Source organism: Culex pipiens, chromosome 3 (assembly GCF_016801865.2).
Source record: "Culex pipiens pallens isolate TS chromosome 3, TS_CPP_V2, whole genome shotgun sequence".
Classification (NCBI taxonomy): domain Eukaryota; kingdom Metazoa; phylum Arthropoda; class Insecta; order Diptera; family Culicidae; genus Culex; species Culex pipiens.
Window position 1 is genome coordinate 87,291,636 of NC_068939.1, and position 19,646 is coordinate 87,311,281.

Sequence of the window (19,646 nt, forward strand, 5' to 3'; positions counted from 1 at the left end):
AAGGGATTTTTCGGTTTTTGCCCGTGGGAGTCGCTCAACCTGCATTCCTGTCACACTTGAGGTCTGCACAGCTGATTCCACGTAGATTTTTCCCGCCAGTAATGACAGGAAACGCTGACAAACGGAATATGTGCCAAAATCATAAGTGGTTTTTAACATATGAAGGGAAATCATCGTGAACTGGAACTGCCGGTCATTAGCCCGGGTAAAGTAGAAACGTTGAGATGATTGTTGTCCTCTGCTCTCATCTCGCAAAAAGCCATACAGAGAACCACGTCCCATTCAACCGGCTCCGTGGCTTAATGGTTACGGCTTCTGTCTCCCAAGCAGAAGTTTCAGGGATCAAATCCCGGTCGGTACCTTTGAAATTTGGAATCAGGAATTTGAATATGAATAAAAACTAAAATGAATCAGGTGGGATTCGAACTCACACCTTTGGATTGGTGGTGGTCTGGGACGCTAAGCAGTCACCATCAGAAGGTTTACACTCTAGCAGTGAATTGATCCGTAGTGTTGAAACATGTTATATCTTCTTCTCATATTATTAAATACGCGCTGATCCCTGATTTGCCTGAGGGGATTGGAAGTCTTAATATAGATCGAGTTTCCTTCAGATGCTTGCTTCTATGTTTAGGCGGGGCCGAACAATGCCCAGCGACCTCGGAATTGGACCGCAAGGAGCTCTGTCATTCTGAAATGGGTCGTTGGAAGCAGCGCGAGGGCTATCACCCCCTAATACCCGGGACTGAGATAAGTTGTATCAGCATTCGGCATATACAAAGTCTGATACAAACTATACTTTCCCATAATATCGCTACCGGTTAGCGGGTATTGGATTGGACCACACACACACACACACACAATCAAGGGATTTTTCGGTTTTTATCTTTTCGGGACCATTTTGGACACTTTAATCATTTCGCAAATTTTATTCGAATAATTGATACAACTTTTTATGATTAAATTCAACAGATGATTTCTAAAAAGTTTCTCTAGTAATAATCCTAGTCAAATGACAACAAAATGTTTTTTTCAGTCACATCTTCCAAAAACCTTCAAAAAAAAACTTAATTTCTGGTATTCCACGCTCATATAATTGTTTTGATAAACAAAAGTATGTCAACATACATAAGTCATGAATACAAGTGTCAAGAGCTTTGAAAATATTGGTTCCCAGAAAACTAAAATTGCGAAAACCGTAAAAAATTATAAATATGGATTTCCTTCCAAAAGAGCTTCAAAACTTTGAAATACAAAAAAAACATTGAAAATAAACAAGATATGACACTTTACACAGTAAAAAATAATGTAAATTTGGAAGCTGCAATTTTGGAAGGTTGAATATTACCTCTTTTATGATGTAATTTTACCTCAATTTAGACTGAAAAAGTGCCATTACACAAGATAAGTGGTGAAATTACACATTTCCAGAGGTAAAATTACATCTTTTTTCTGACATAAAAGATGTACCCCTTCCCAGGTGTAATATTACCATGATTTTTTTCTGTGTATATCAGCACATGTTTCAAAAAACACATCCAATAAAGTACCTCATAAGCTGGCATTAATTCAGTGTGGCACAACGACGGCGATAGTGATAATGTGGTGGAAATTTTCAGCTTGTGCAAATTGCGAAACGAAGAAGACACCAGATCTTCAAACAAATAAACGAAACACAACAGCAAAAAAAACTGAATCACAATAGATTCCATTCATTGCCGGGGGATCCATTTGCATAAGTTGATTCGGATTTCGCAATTTGCACCGTTTATGTTGCTCTCTGGAGGAGAGAGAAACAAAAAAGAGAGTCTCATAAAATGTTTGCTGGTTTCGAGCATCTTTCTTATTTTCATCAACCTCGCGAGTTTCCTCCTTCACTTGTGCAGAAGCAATTATTTAGTGTACGTTTTTCTTGAATGGGTTTAGCGTGATATCACTTTACTGGTTGAAGAGACGAGTCGAGGAGTTCATTGACTTGTTTTGCACACGATTTGAAAAGAGCGGAAACCCTTTTTTCTTTCCACAAAAGGGGCCACCTTCGACCCCTCGGAGATCTACCGGTTCGAGCGGTCGAATTTGAATAAGTAATTTACGGGCACCACCGAGTCCCGGACAATTACGGCCACAAATGAGCACTCCGCGCCGAGGAGCCGATATCATTCATCCTCATCAGTGTTTGGAGTTTTCTGCGAGCGAGCGTGAGCACTCGAATCAATTTGAATTTGAAACAAGTTTTCCTCTCATCAATCGCTGCACTTGAACTCCAGGACTTTACAGTCGGAGTTGGACTCCAGCTGTGCCAAAGGGTCTGCTAAACTCAATGCTTGATACTTTATAGTAGTATAGAAGGAAATGAATTTTTTTTTGATCATTTTTCAAACCGTAACTGAGTGTACTTTCCATTTTCCCTAGCTCAAACCAATCGTGCACAGAACACCTGGAGATCTCGTCCCTTGGACAGGTACGCCGTGGATCCATTGTGAACCTGTGGCCACCTCTCGGGGGGGAGTTCTCCATCAATACGAAAGGGCGTCTTCTGAGCTAAGGAAAAGCAGGGGGAGGGTGTGAAAACACGACTGTTTGGCATGCAAATGTAAGCTCGTTAGGATGCGATTTTGCACCTCTCCGCGGGCGCAAAAAGTCGAGCCTTAATGGCGCGCGCTTAAAGGGAAGGTGATTTGCGCGTAGATTTTGTTTTGTTGATGGAGACCTCAGTCCACGGTTCGGTGCAATCAAGCTGTGTCTTGGGGGAAGTAGTTAATTTAGCATAAGTAATATACAAATAACTTCGCTGAAGATATGGTTTAAAGAACTATTTAGAAGCCTTACACGAGCATATCTTCACCCTCGTTTGTTTTTAAAATGATTATATTTACAGATCATTGTTCTAAGCAATTTAATGAATTGCAGATAAATCAGTTAGATAACTCCTGCAAAATAAAAAAAAAGAATAAAAATTAAGAATTTAGTTAACAAAATTCGATTACGAAAATCAGAATCAACTTTCTATATCTTACCTTACAATCGCAACACATTAAACAATTCATAATGCACCTCAACTTCACCTTCGCATATGCCACCGCCTCCAATCCAACAGAGACAGCACATCCCACCTACAACGATGCTCTTTTCCAACAACAAAAATATCCCAGTCCTGGTGATTCGTCTACCCCCAACGACGTCGAAAACGACGACGACGACCTGCTGAATTGAGCCAATTATAAACCATCCCGTGTGATGCAGAACTGCACACCTTTTGCGACGACCCTATTTTCAACCGTTGCAACTTTAGCAACAGCTTCAGCATTGACATTGAATTGCAAGTCCCCTTTTTCCCTTTCCCCCCTCTTCTCACCCACCCACGTACGAGTGTGACTGCAACCATTCAGTTGTCACTTTTTCACGCTTTTCCTTTTCACTTTCAAATTTTCCACTCCCCTCACTGCTCTCCGTTTTGGAGGCAAAGTGGGGAGTTTCGGAGTTTGGAGTCTGACACCTACCTGCTGGGTGTTCCCTTAACTTTACCGTGGGTTCTATTTTTAGCACCCGCAAACACGCGCCAAAGTTATTTTTGCTCTCCGATGTTGGTGTGCGCGAGATCGTTTATGCTTCTTTGGGAGCGGGGTGTCTTTTTATTTTGTGCGAATCGGATTATGGTGGAAAGTTATGTTGTGGATGGTACTGCTCGTAAATTCATCTTGAGTATGGAGTTTTTTGTGTCGTGAATAATATATTGAAGCTCTTTTTTAAATTGAAAATTATATAATACAAATTTTGAAAATAACATAATTCCACTGAGATGCTCAAATCATCGACAAAGACGAGTAGTTATCTACGTTATGATTTAAGCGAAACTTTGTCTTTGCATTTCCTGTTTTGAAAAGTTCATGATTCGGAATACGATTTTGATTCAAGTCTCCATACCATTTTGCGCCCTGGTCTTACAAAATCGGTATTTTTAATATAAGAAAATCTGTGTCTTTATCTGATTGATTTGTTTTCTTGAGCAAAGCTGCAAAGTTTAGATTATGACTGTTTCGATTTCGTGACCGATTTATTTTTCAAAAATACATATTTTTGACTATCACATTTTTGTAAGTGCACATAAAATATATAATTTGTCTCATTGTAAAATTGATAAAATCTTCTTCTGTTGTTTCCGGAATTCTGTGTTTTTTTGCAAAGTTTTCTCAAATCATTTTAAGATTCATAATTTCAAGTTAAGAAAAAGCACCGTTGAGTAAACAAATTGACGAAAAATTGAAAAAAAAATCCTACAGTTTTCTTTTTTTAAACTTCGTCAACATCTCATACAATTTATTGTGGTTAAAATAAAGGGGTCGTTCAAATATTAGCATAGCAAAGCATAGCATTGGTGTCTACCCGTAGTTGCTACTCTGTTATTGACCAGGACCTCCAAGAGTTGCTCCGTGGACCACAGATGAAGAGTAGGAACCAATCATCATCACTTCGCAACTTTCAAATGTCTCTATCATGCTAGTCAATCACAGCGCCGGCCGAGACCAGTGGTAAGACACGGGGGAAGTGGATAGGAATTTTAGTCCGATACTTGAGTGTTGAAGACCGCTAAATTGGCTGCGTCTTCGACAAAGTATCACGTGAGGTTTGAGGGTGTTAGTAAGATGGGTGTGAAGCTAGGATTCACTGTGGTAAGTGATGTGGCCGGTCAAATTTATGTATAATCCTTTATTCTTCGTATGTTCTTAGATTAATCTTGAGAGGTTTCCAATTCGGTTCACCAAGCTTTTTGTGGTGAATTCTGGTCGTGTTGAAAGTTGAATATTCGCCTAACGAGTATGCAACCAGTAAAGTTCTTGAATTCAACCTTGCATTCAATATTGCATTATTGTCCTGTTCTTAGGTTCACAGATTCCAATCAAGTTTTTTGGATTCTTATACCATTCTTAATCCTTCTAGTCAACTAAGCCTCGATGGTCTTAGCATTTTTGTCTGCTGACCCAAAGGACGGGGGATCGAACCCCGTCGTATGCTAATGAATTTTTCGTTCATATTCAAGTGTTCAGAATTCCTTCTTTCCATTATTTCTCGATAGGAGCAGATGGGAATCGAACCCAGAACCTTCGCTTACAAAGCGAACAGCGTAACCATTCAGCCATGCCTACCAATAAAGGGGTCGTTCAAATATTACACATTAACTCACGACATTTTGAAAAAAACTTTTTTCCTACCATAAATGTCTTATGTAATGTAAGAAAATTATTGCATTTTTTTAATGTAGTTAAACTGTAGTTAAAGCATTGGAATATCACAGCAATTTAACATTACTGTGAAATCTGCTTAACATAAACGTATAAATATGTAATTTTAAATGATTGTGTACAGGACAGGTGCTGAAATGGTTTAAGATTTTAAAAGGACTTAATTTTGTGAAATATTGTAGAATTTTTATTAGCGGAATTTATTGTTCGGCATTTTTTTATTTTAATGAGATTTTCAAAAAAAAATGTGCCAAAATATTTCCAAAGCTAATATCTTTAACGACATATTCAGCAAAAGTAAAATCATTAAAATAAGTGAAATAAAATTGTATTTGTTGTAAGGGTGCAAAAAATGTTCAAACTGATTTGCGTTTTTTGATATTAAAGTTTTGAAAAACATTCTTTCACATTCTATTCGACAAAAATAAAAAAAAAGTCTTGTGTTATAAAATAATTTACTTCACATAGGCTTGCTAAATTTACAAATAATCAAATATCATTTCTGCATTTCGTAAAACATTCTAAAGAATAATTTTAATATATTTTAATCTATTAAATAATTTAATTTTAATTAGCTTCAAATTTCCCATTCAATTTTTATAAACATCTGCTTCCTAAATGTCTGTTAAAAATATTGTGGAGAGTTTGAAACAAAAATTTAATATGATTTAATATTATTTGGTGAAAAAAGTGAATCACATTTTGTTTCAAATAATTGAAGATTTAAAAGAAAATATAAGCGGCGCGATAAAATATCAAGGCATATATATTAGATAAGGTTTCAAGCTGTAAACAAATAGTTAGCGTGAAAATAGGAATTTTTATAGACATTTTTAGAAAAGTGAAAATTTAAAAAGCACGATGAAATTTGCCCGAAAAAAAGTCAAATCTTGACTTTTCAGAATATTTCCATCTAAAATCCGATTACAGTGTTACTATTTATTGACAGGTGGAAAACCCGCATAACCTTATCTTATCTACACAACCACAACCCCAACACTCAAATATGACTAAAACGGGGTCGCAAAAATCTAATTTGATATTAAAGTGATAAAATCATAAATACCAAGAAATATTTTTTGTTCCTGTTTCGATTACCCGAAGTTCTTAAGAAACCTTCGGTTAATTGAAAAATCAGATCGAATTACGGGATCTACGAACGAATACACCAAGCAGAACAATTTTTTAATAAGAATTCGCAGGACTAATCGTGACGAAACTAAATTATGATTTGATCAAAAATTACAACAGAATAATAGATTTTAAACACTTTTTATATAACCTTTTTGTGAAACAAAATATTAGAAGACTGCTATTTTGGTCAAGGCAGTCAAAGTTTTCACCACTTGTATCGAAAAGTAATGCTTTTCGATATTGTTTTGGAGTTTGAAACTGAACGTTTGAACGTCATTTTACCAACTCCACGCGACGAAAGTGATTTGCAAGCCCCCAAAGTAAACTGACTGACTGACTGACGACGACGGGGCTCCGTCATCCGCGACATGAATGAACAACAAATTACGCAACCTTTCTTGGGGTGCGGCTGGCGATGGTCAGTTTGCTGTCCCCCGGTGACCGGTTTTTCTCCCATACACTTTCGATGTGATGAGTACTTTTTCCTTCGAGCGATGTTTTTTTTCTTAGTTTGTCGCAGAAATTCACTTTCTAGCCCCGTTCTCTGCGGATGGCGAGTCGAGAATCTATTTTTGAGACTGGGGTGACCGGCATAATTTTAAGTTGAATCCTCACTACCTCAACAGTTTAGTCGGACATTGTGGTGAAGCGGACCAGGATCTGTTTGAAATTGTTCCTCGATTAGTAAGCCACTCGGGAGGGGATTGCGATTATGTAACTCATTGAGTCGCTCATCAAGGTCAGTGACTCGCTCGCTCAGTCGTGAGAACCCTGCGGAGAAGGCACTTGGTTCCATCCGGCTGGGCTATCCGGAGCAACTGGTGCATCGCTGTCTCAACCATTAAGAATGCATAATTTTCTACGCCATTTTTATGCGGCCTAGCACGGATTAACCGAGCCGTTTCTTCGGAACCTAGAGAGCCGAGTAATGTTGCGTGAGTCCGCTTGCCTTCTTCACTTCTTGCGCCTTTTTGCACCAAATGCAGCTGGCATGCCAGAAATTTGTGACGCGACGCGATGAATCAGGTTGCCGCGGCTCGTCATCGTCGTCGTCTTCCGTCATGGTTCTGCGGCTGATGCAAGTGGTTTTTGCTGCACGATCATCTTCTTCCACGATTCGTTGCGTTCTTGAAGAAGTGCTTGATCAATATCTGAAAAGATGCAGTCAAGTGAAGCCAATAGGATGTTGTATACTTTTTAAAGCTTCAGAATCAACATTATCCTGATTTTTCTCTAGAATAATACTGAATTTTTGACTCCCGGACGTACACTTCATATCCAAAATTTCGCTGACACAATTTAATCGCATATTGCGTGACCCCCCTCTGTGGAACCAGGTAATGGCAGAAAGGTGTAATCAATTCTGTACCTACGACAGAGACGACGACACGCAAGAGAAATTGGGACCTCCCGTCGTGCGACGATTTCGAAGGGACCCCCAGAAACTTCAACGCAGTTCAGGCTCCAGGACGTGCGTGCCCGCTTGCAAATGACAAAGGTCGCCACCACCAGGGACGGGGACTGTTGGGGTCAGGACGAGTTTCTCGGTGCGAATTTTATGAAGCAAACAACAACAAAAAAACGAAGTGTAATAAAACTTGTAAACTGCGAGAAAAAGGGCTCGAATTTCATCCGGGTTGTAAATCATTCTTTTTGGCCTGACCTGGCGACGCAACGACGACAGCAGGGGCTGCTGTGCCTCGGGGGGAAAACCCCCGAGATTGTAATGGGCCGTAACTCGTTTACAGCCGCTTGTGCATCTCTTTGCAGACTCTGCAGTACAGAAAAAAGATGCACTCGTATATCACCAACTGTTGGATTTGGGGTTGGTTCCCACGGTATAAGGATTGCAATCGATGGTACCAAAATTTGCATTAATTGCTACCAGGAATACTGTTTAAGAGGATATTTCTCATCATAAAAGTCAAAGAGATCTTCATTAAAGTCCAAGGTTAAATTTTGTTTTGCAAACAGGTTTAGGAAAAATAATCAGGTTGAAATCAATTTTGGAGAGAAAGAAGATTGGTCACATCCATTAAAATATTTCATTTTATTTTACAGAAAAATAAAAGTCCTCAGATTTAATTTAGATTTTAGATTCACATTACAGCGATAAAGTTTAATATTCTGAAAACAATGACACTTTGTAGGAGCACTGAAAGCTCAAAATTGCCTTCATAAGTACTTTTCAGTTATTAGTCATGACATTTTTAACGATGAAAGCGGAACTTTTGAGTGGTGTTTGAATGTGCATCAAGATTTTTTCATGTTTTAATGGTATCAACAGTGCGTCAAATTAGAGCACAATATCTGCACATTTAACTTCATATTTAACCTTGAGTATTTTAAATGTAACATCAAAATTATATGTTATCAGCAAAATCAAATAATGCTTTAGAGCAAGGCTACCCAATCTACGGCCCGGGGGCACAATCCGGCCCGCGATGATTTTTAGAATTGGCTTGCCTCTTCAACCGTTCATGAACAATCAAATGTTCACTGAAATATAAAAAAGTGCCAAATTCCTATATTCAAAAAAAATTGTCTCCTATCCTGTTTAGTAATCAGAAAAACCCAATTACTAAATAAGGAAATATGCAAATTCAGTGAATAAAGGAATTTTGTACCTTTTTATTTCAGTGTTCCTAATTCAACAAATTATGCATTTTAATTTTTATTCTATCTTCTAATAAATATAAATATTTTTTTCCAAATTCATTTAATACATTTTAGTTTGAGCTTAACACTGTATTATTCCTAATTAATTTATTTCAGATCAATTATTCAATTGAAAAATTACGCCAGAAAACATTGGATTTGGACTTGGATTTTGGTTAAAAATGTAAAGAAGTAACCTAAAATTATATTTCTTGCAGTTGCTTACTTCAAATTGCAATGCTTTATTCGAATCGAATTGAAGTTCATCTTTTTTGAGAAACATGAATAAAATATACATTTTTAAAGAATAAGTTAGCAGGTCATAGAAAAAAATATTTTTTTTTCCATAATATGGCCGGTGCAAATATTTTTTGATGTTTATGTCCCTCGGCTCTGACCAAAGTCGAAGGGGGGGGGGGGGGCAAAAAAATGAAAAAAAATATAAAAATTGAAATTACAAGCCTAGGTTTAAACATTTGGATGAAAAAAGTGTTTTAAAATGCATTTCACAGGCGTACAGTTGCTTTTCAATCATTAGTTTTAAAAATATCGCGGAATTGACGAAATTTTTTTTTTCGCAAAAAAAAAACTTTTCGTGGGACTGTACATTGGTATTTCATGAAAATTTAAAATGTTTTCAAAGGAGTTCAAACATGCTAAATATGATTATAAACGCGGGAAAATGCATTTAAACTGGTTTTCAGTTGATTAAACTTTAATTTTCATTAAAATTTAGAAGTTATTCAAAAAAATATTTTTTTTGCCCCCTGATTATTCAGGCCAACTTTGAAAAATATTTGCAACGGTCTTACTTTTGAGTGATAACAATTTTCCTGAAACATTTTATTTTAAATACAGGCAAATTCATCATTCTGAAAATAAAGATTATTGCAAATACTTAAAAAAAATCAAAACTAAAATGTCTCAAGAAATCAGGAAGCAAAAATTCACTTTTAAATAAACTTCATTATTTTGAAAAAAAGTCGAAGATCAATTGAATGAAAACTGATTTTATTTTCGTAAATTGTTCATTGTTTTAGTACATTTGAAATTATTTTGATACATTTTGTTTTTTTTTTTCAAAAGTGATCCGCAAATAGAGTTTTTCTTTAAAAAAAAACAAACCAAACTTAGTTTCTCTAAAACTTATGGATGCAAACAACAGCCAATTTAATATATTTTTGTGGTGGACGTGTGAGAAAATCGCACCTAAAAAAATGTGCAACGGCCAAAGAAGTTTAAATGCTTTTTTTAAGTTATCGGTGTTTCATTGCAATCGACAATTTAATGCAAATCTAAATTTAAATAAAACTATTTTTTTTAGTTTTTTATTTCCGAGATTATATCTCCTATCAAAATATATGCTAAAATTCTTGATTATTTTTTTTCAAAATTTATCAAACGTCTAACTTGAGAAGAGATTTTCTGGCCGATTTGAAATCTTGGGCAAAATTTCAGAAAAAATAGGTAACCGAAAAAATGGTTTTATGATTTGATTTTCATCACTTGAAGTAGAATTCCTAATTTTGCATTTTAAATATTAAAAAAAAAAGATTAGTTTTTGGAAACCTCAAAAAGGTATCTTTTGCGCTACAGTTTTTTTTCCAAACTAATTTGCAATCGAAAATGACTTTTCACATTTTTGATAAAGTGAAACGTTTTTTAGTTCTAGGTTTTGCATTTAACAAATATTTCATCAAGCAAAAGCACCCCTGCCAAACATATTTTTAAAAAGCTGAGAAAATTTCCATCAATTTTATTTGTTGCATTGTTTATCGGACTGCTAAGTCCTGAGAAACAGCCCCATAAAGTTTGAATTTTTTGAAAAAATAGTTTTTTTCAGTTTCTCCTAATTAGCTCTCATTTCTTTCCCGGAAAATTTAAGTCTGATTTTCAATGTTCATAAATAAAAGTTTTGTGATTTTTTTGCTTTGAATTTAAAAATCTAGCCCAATATTTTAAAAAGTCCAGCTATTTCATTTTAACCCTTATCAAAAGGTTTCTACCGTCATCAGGAGTGACATTAAGTCTAGAGGGTGAGATTGGGTCATACAAGTTTAAGCTTTTCTATATGACCCAACGTCACCTCTGATGACGGTATTCATTTTAAATTCCATTTAAATTCGAAAATAAAAAATAATCATTCTACAAATTTTAAATTCTAACCAATAGTTTCCGAGCTATCACGAGTTGAAAATAAGATGACACTGAGAAAAACTCATATTTTTGCAACAGTAGTCTGATAATAAATGTCTCATTTCGTTGTGCTTTTGCTTCATGAAGTGTTTTTTTTATAAATGCAAAAACTGAACATTATTCGAACAAAAATTTAACTTGAAAATTGTGCCTTTTATCAAAAAATTATGGATTTTCATGGAAAAAAATCATCCAAATAAAAAATAACAAAAAAAAAGTACAAAATTTAAAATCTCTAAAAAAAATGAATTACTGCATCGATTTTTTCTACTGTGAAGAATCACCCACCATTCTATTCTGGTCAGTGTTCCGTGATCTTCAACGAGTCTCCACCCCCTGCCTCCCTCCGCACTCGAAGGTGCGCAATGAAAATTAACACTCATTAAATGATTTACGTCCGTTTCGTTGCACGCGCTTTGTTCCGATCTGGTTCGGACTTTCAACCGTTTGTGGCCCCACGGAGGAGGAATGAAGCAGATAATTGGATAATTTTCGGCTGCAATTGAGCTTCAAGCTGATCAATGAAGAACCAGATGTGGATTCGGGTAGCGGATTGGCGATTTTTGGAGAATCTCATTTTCGATCTGCCGTTCTAGTAACCTAGAAAGAATCGATTTCTTCCGAGTTTTGCGTGAAGATGCAATTCGACGTTTGTCACGTCCGAAACATATTGCTTGATGCTTTGATTTATGCTGCTGCGTCGCTGACTCACAGTTGAACTCGGCGTTGAAGTCACAGCCGAATCAGCAGAAAAATGCGAAAACGTGCCTAAATGCAGTTTCTGCACACTCCTTGTTGTAGTTGCTTTTTGTGCCCTTTTTGTGCCGTTCCTCTTCCGCCTTGCTGGTTGAGTCTGAAGTCTGGACGGGATCCTTGCTGAAATTGTTGGATTGTTTTTTTTTTCGGGTCAGTCGAAATCAAGATCAAGAGTAAGAGAACGTGATATTTAATTTGAAACGGATATTGACCGTCACCGGTCTGGGCAGATAAGGCTGTGAAAAAATGCATTTCCGTTCGCGGCAACCAGAGGTGCTCAACGAAGGATTTCGAAAAGATAGTTCTGATACGATGAATTCTTGGAAGCCAGAGACAGTTCAGTGCAGTTCGAGGCATTTTAACTCTCGGTCAGTTCCAAATGGGTAATTCTCCGCCAACTCACACAGCAGTTGCCCCGACCCCTCTTCGATTTGCGTGAAACTTTGTCCTAAGGGGTAACTTTTGTCCCTGATCACGATTCCGAGGTCCGTTTTTTGATATCTCGTGACGGAGGGGCGGTACGACCCCTTCCATTTTTGAACATGCGAAAAAAGAGGTGTTTTTCAATAATTTGCAGCCTGAAACGGTGATGAGATAGAAATTTGGTGTCAAAGGGACTTTTATGTAAAATTAGACGCCCGATTTGATGGCGTACTCAGAATTCCGAAAAAACGTATTTTTCATCGAAAAAAACACTAAAAAAGTTTTAAAAATTCTCCCATTTTCCGTTACTCGACTGTAAAAAATTTTGGAACATGTCATTTTATGGGAAATTTAATGTACTTTTCGAATCTACATTGTCCCAGAAGGGTCATTTTTTCATTTAGAACAAAATTTTTCATTTTAAAATTTCGTGTTTTTTCTAACTTTGCAGGGTTATTTTTTAGAGTGTAACAATGTTCTACAAAGTTGTAGAGCAGACAATTACAAAAATTTTAATATATATACATAAGGGTTTTGCTTATAAACATCACAAGTTATCACGATTTTACGAAAAAAAGTTTTAAAAAAGTTGGTCGTCATCGATCATGGCCGTTCATGGTCACCCGCGACAGACACGGACGACGAAACAAAGAGAAACGCAAAAAGTAACTTTTTCAAAACTTTTTTTCGTAAAATCGCGATAACTTGTGATGTTTATAAGCAAACCCCTTATGTATATATATTAAAATTTTTGTAATTGTCTGCTCTACAACTTTGTAGAACATTGTTACACTCTAAAAAATAACCCTGCAAAGTTAGAAAAAACACGAAATTTTAAAATGAAAAATTTTGTTCTAAATGAAAAAATGACCCTTCTGGGACAATGTAGATTCGAAAAGTACATTAAATTTCCCATAAAATGACATGTTCCAAAATTTTTTACAGTCGAGTAACGGAAAATGGGAGAATTTTTAAAACTTTTTTAGTGTTTTTTTCGATGAAAAATACGTTTTTTCGGAATTCTGAGTACGCCATCAAATCGGGCGTCTAATTTTACATAAAAGTCCCTTTGACACCAAATTTCTATCTCATCACCGTTTCAGGCTGCAAATTATTGAAAAACACCTCTTTTTTCGCATGTTCAAAAATGGAAGGGGTCGTACCGCCCCTCCGTCACGAGATATCAAAAAACGGACCTCGGATTCGTGATCAGGGACAAAAGTTACCCCTTAGGACAAAGTTTCACGCAAATCGAAGAGGGGTCGGGGCAACTTTTCCCGATTTCGTGTGAGTTGGTAGAGAATTACCCAAATCGAACTCATGCAATTTTAGACGGTGTGTACCTCTCGACATCCGTGATCTATCGAAACTCGTACCAATCAAATTAAATTTAAACGCCACTGACGTTACGGCCGGCTTGTTTATCCAAAACTAATGCAGAACGATCCGGCCCGATGATGAAATCATCAGCAATCGCCAGCCAAAGAGAGAACACGTGAGCAGCTCTGTTTACACGACGATCTGGATCGCTTCGATTTCCGCGTCCCACACGTCCCGCATCCATCTGCTACGCATCAACTTCAAGATATTAATTTCATAATCCAACTCTCGGCTTGATCTGTCCAATGGGACGGGAGGTTCTCCCCCTGACCACGGCCAAACTAACTCGATGTAGATGTTCGAAAACATAAGCCGCGGCTTGACCTAGTTAATAACATTACCCGCCGTAGACGTCAGGTCTGCACAAGCATCATCTTAAGCCTGGTAGTACTGCCCGGTAGCCAAGTACCGTCCGCTTGAAGAGTCTTCTCGGGAGATCTCTCCCCTTGAGCTGCTCGTTGTTTTCTCTGTTGAGGTAGTCGCGTCTTGCTCAACCGAAAAGTGCCGCGAGACCTTTCCAAACATATTTTGAATGTTGACGTTCACAGCATAATTACTACAAATGTCGGGGCTTTGGGGCCACGTTTCGCACCTAATTATTCTTGTTCAGGAGAAGGGGGGTTGTCCTTCTCAATTTGTACTCTTGACACTTGGTTCAGTAAATAATTTCGAGTAGACAGAACATTTATTGAACAGAAAAAAAGTGTTCATGGACTCACGTTCGAATGAGTTCATTCCGATTAAGTTGTATTGGTGACTTGAACTGTCAAACAACACGGATAGCGAGATGGTTGGCAGATAAGCAGTTAACGTACGTCAATTTCACTTTCATCCCTAAAAGTCAACGAAGTTCGCTTTGGATGTAGTCCAGAGAGAACATTCTACGTGAAAATTTCACATCAATTGCCCATCTCTCGGGTGAGTTTTCAAAAAGCCGTAAGCCATCGTGACCTCTGACACTATTTTTTGTTTTTCTCGAAAATGAAACAAAATTTCATTTATTTTATGTTTGGGGCACTTGAAGGACGTGTAGATGAACAATCTCGAGCATTTTTGATATTAGTTTTTCGTAAGTAGGTCGAATACCGATGCAAAAAGGACTTTGTTTACCAATGGCTCTTACGGCTTTTTGAAAACTAATCCGAGATCTGTAGTCCGCGGTCAGAATAATTGAGCTATTTCCAACCACCAAAACAACAAATTACATAACTTCAACTCGGTTATTACTAAAGTTGCGTAACATCCCCGTTCGACTGTGAGTAACCCAAAAAACAACGTTGACCATCCGAAATGTTGCAATACAGTCCATTTGTGTGTGTTTTGTTGTTGTTCTTTTCGCAGATGCCCTTCCTCCGGTAGGAGGAGGAGGTTAGTTGCGATCGTGCGGTGGGACGACAAGCTGCCGTTTGTGGTTGAACGGCTCAGGTTTTACGGACAGGTTCTGGTTCCCTTCCAACCCGGATGGGGATCTACTACTGTGGTTGATTGTTGTTGGCGAAAGGTACGGAGTGCACTATGAATATTGTTGAAACTTATTATGTTTCACTCCTGCAGCCTCAAGTGGTTTTGGACGGAATTTAAAATCGTATAAGCTATATCTCAGTCAAATGTTATCCGAATTTGATGATTCTTGCTGAATTTGATCTAGAAGAATCTCTAGAATGTTTCAAATTAGATTCAAAAGAAATACATGTAACTCAAGTTTAAGAATAAATACCATTTCTTTTTTGTTTTGTTCCGGAGAATCAAAATAATTTTCATGCAGCAATTTTTTATTTATCCATCAATAATAATTCCAATAATTTAAACTTGCGTTTCAATGGTTCTAGTTGGAAATGATTTGGAAAAAATCGATATAAATCTTTAAAAAGATAGATTCCTAATTATGCATTAACATGAGTTACAGGTAAAGGACATTTCCAACTTTTTTCTCTCCTTTTCAGTCAAAGTTTTATTAAATGCCGCAGCAAAAATTGTTTATTGGACTCTCAACAATAAACATTTTTTGCTTCGGAATTTAATAAAACATTGACTGAAAAGGACAGAAAAAAAGTTGGAAATGTCCTTTACCTGTAACTTAATTTAATGCATGAATTAAAAATCTATCTTATAGAAGTTTAATCTCGAATTTTTCTCGATCGTTTTCAACTAGAACCCTCGAAATTGGTTAGCTAAGGTAACCCTGGGTGGTGAAAAGTGGGTTCGAAAAGCGGCACTGTTTTCAAAGCGAAACCATGTTTCTTTTCGCCAGAAGATGCAAGTATTGTTATCAATCTTTCCAAAAGAAGTAATGAAAATATGTTTATTATAAAACAGCTCTCAAAATATGAGCTAAAAATGTTCAACTTATTCAGGCTGATAAAACTGATCTTTGTCAACTAATTGATTATGAATATATCCAACGAAACAATGCTTTTCATAAAATGAAGTTGTCTTTATAGCTGTCGGCCACCATTGCTAGTACCAACCACTAGTGTCTTCCTTTTTATCTACAAGGACTTCGCCGCCCTGGGCTCCTAAGTGTATGAAAGTATGGCACGGAGCGACGGCGCCGAATACCCATATTTACACAAAGAATTTTAGAGCGCCCGCCGAGGGATTCGAACCAGCGACCTCTGGATTGTGAGTCCAGTGCGCGGTTCGATTGATCCACAAGGGCGGGGTGCTTTTCATAACGTCATGATTCGAATTCCCTAACGCTTCGAAACCCGGACACTTCAACTTGTTTTATCAATTATTTGGATATAAGTTCGCATTATGAATGTCAAAACTGTGTTATTTGATGAATTCTAACATCAACTTTCATTTAAAGTTTGTTTGAACGCTGTAGTTAATGCCAAAACAATTAAATAAAATAAAATTATAAGTTTACCAAAAATGCGAAACATTTCAACTGAAATATTTCATAGGCGTCCGAAGTAGCGGGAAGGCAAAGCAGAAATTTATGTTTTTGATTTCCTTAAATTCTCCCAATTTTTTATATAAACTATCGATTGTTTTGAAGTTAACAGCTTATTTGAGACCTAAAGAATGCCATTCACTAACATTTCAGTCCAAATTTGTGCGATTCATAAGCAAAATCGAGTGTCCGGAATTCGAAGCAAAAGTGTCCGGATTTCGAATCAGCTTTTAACAGTGTCCGGGATTCGAAGCACAACAAGTCATTTTAATTTTCAAATTCTGATGAAAAATTGTTAGAAAAGACATATTTTGCATGCATTCTCTTAAAACTAAATCCTGATGAAATTTCTACATTTCCAATTTATTACATGATTTTTTGCCAGCTATAACAAAAATAATATGGTACTAAGTGTCCGGATTTCGAATCATGACGTTAGTAGGACCAAAATAGGGACATCTTTTCAGAATACACAATAAAATATAATTCAATTGGCAAATTATACATCCTTCTTTATTTTGACATTTTGACATATCTGAGTCCAGGATGAATGCTTGAAAATTTTACGCTGTGAATTAGTGAAATATTATCCAATTTTAACCATCAAATAATTTTGAAACCAAGTTCCAAAAGTCTAAAAAAATCTTGAATTTGATGATTATTTGTTTTTGTAACTTAACTTATGTTTTGAAAAACAATATTTTCAAAGAATCAACTTGGACCATTTTTTTCAATTTTTGTTTCATCTCAAACTAAATTTTAAAGCTATTGATTTCATTTTTTGGTAAAAAATGTAAAAAAACCAGCTACACATTAAATTGTGATTGAAAAATGATAAAAACAGGCAAAACAATTTTGCAATTAATTCTATAAAAAAAGATCAGAAAATTTCACAAAAGTGTCATGTTTTGACATTGAATGTAACCAATAGTTTTCTAGATATCAACATTTCAGAAATACTTATTTTTGAGGCTGTTATTCAAAAACTAATTGTTTGGTTTTAAAAGTCACATAGTGATTTTTTTATCTTTTTAAACATAATTTTTAGGAGCGGCTTTCTTTCATAAAGTATAAAAAAAGAAAAATGTTAAAATTACCGAAAATAATGACCATAAAGTGACTATAACTATCTGTGCACTTTACCAGAAACTCGGCAAAGTTCTTTTCAATTGCAAATTCATTTAGCTTTTAAAAATAACATTAAAAAAACATGTTCCTGGATCAAGCACCATTATGCACTCTGACTCAAAAGATGTATCATCAACAAAATTTTCAAAATTGAAAAATACTTATCTTGAAAACTCAAATTTAGTGATAAAAAGTTAAATAATAAAATATTTTTTCCGTGTTATATTTTTTTCCGAAAATTCCTAATCAAAATCACAACTTTGCCAAAGACACCAAATCGATCGGAATACCCCGTTGTCATACATTTTCGTTCCATCCCCCATAATTGTATGGAGACTTGTATGAGAAACTAATGATTTAAAATTTCTTTTTTTGACACAAGGAATGTATGGACAAAGTTTCATCCAAATAAAAAATATACAAATAAAAAATCACAAATCATTTGAGGACCCCGTGGCGCGGTGGTTAGCGGCTTCGGCTGCCGATCCCTCATGTGTGCTAAGGGGCCCGGGTTCGATTCCCGCCCATCTCCTCTGGGTGTTCTGTGTTTGTCCCGTTTAGTTAGTAAATTCAGTCTGAAAAGACGGTGTGATGTCTATTAAAAAATCTAGAAAACTTCTCAATAGACCTAAAACTAGCAATGAAAAATAAAAAAATATTAGATTTAAGCATAAAATGTACTTAAATTTAACGAAAAGTTTTCCATGAAAAAAATTCTAAAGAAAAAAATAGCAAGAGTAGAATAAAATCTTAAAAAAGATGATGACAATGCCGGAATCGAGCAAAATTAACACCAAAAAGAAATATTCAAGTAAACTCTCCAACAGACTTCTCAATGAATTCGACAACCGTCGATTCGGTGATTAAACGCGTATCATCAATTTTATTTATGCGACTAGAAAATCATAAAAATCAAACTTAATTGATAGTTTTAAAACTTTTATTACAAAGTCGTCAAACTACCGCATTTCTCGCCGAAGGACGCCCATAAAATCGGCTCGCCCAGTGCCAACGCACTTTTATTTCCCACAGCAGTAGCACCAGTAGTAGCAATGTGCGAATCAGTAGTAGCAGCAGCAGTAGCAGCACATGTTGTACATGACCGTTCCGTTCTAAAATTATACCAAAATCGAGGACGTTGTTGTTTAATTTGCCACTCGATACAGTCAAAACAATCGAGCGGTAACGTGTTGGGTCGTCCGTAAATGACGTTAAAAATTGAAGTTTCCGTGTTTGAACTCTCGCGAAAGTCGAACTAAAAAATGCTACACAATGTATGGATGGTCCTCCCAAAAAAAGAAAAAATGACCCAACAGAGCTTCCTACTTCTTTCTTCAGCTTCTGGAAGAAGTGTTTTGTTTAGCTGCAAAATCTTGGAATAAATTGCCGAAAACTCCCGGTGCTGGAGGGGGAAAAAGAAGGAGTTATGAATGGATTCGGTGCGGAACCCTGCCGAGAGATCATCACTTTGCATCAGCACATCCCATTTCCGATCACACCTTGGCATGAGATCATTTGATGTGAGGTGGGCGATTCGAGGGAGATAGATTGAGTGAAAGAGCTCAAAGAATTTGGGGTGAACTGATAGGGTTTAAGAATCTTAAATAGATTCTTCAAAGTTGAGGAAATTAGTTCTTTGAAATCAAATTTAAACACATTTTATCAAAACCAAAAAAGTACAATTTCAACTGTTGAAGTCCAAAAACGGTACTCATACCCTAGTGTTGTTTACACTGCTAAAAAAAGCTACAATGTTGTAGCGGCTTATGGTATCGGGCATACGATTTGGCCAAATTTAAGCCACAGCAACTACCGTTTCACCCGTTGCTGGT

The 19,646-nt window shown here is 36.4% G+C and overlaps 1 protein-coding gene across 7 annotated transcripts in view; it reads right to left on the reverse strand.

The window, feature by feature from the left end:
- The window catches only part of LOC120414616 (PDZ and LIM domain protein Zasp), a 110,221-nt gene that overhangs the window by 73,940 nt on the left and 16,635 nt on the right, over nt 1-19,646 (reverse strand). The gene's annotated exons all lie outside the window — the stretch shown is intronic.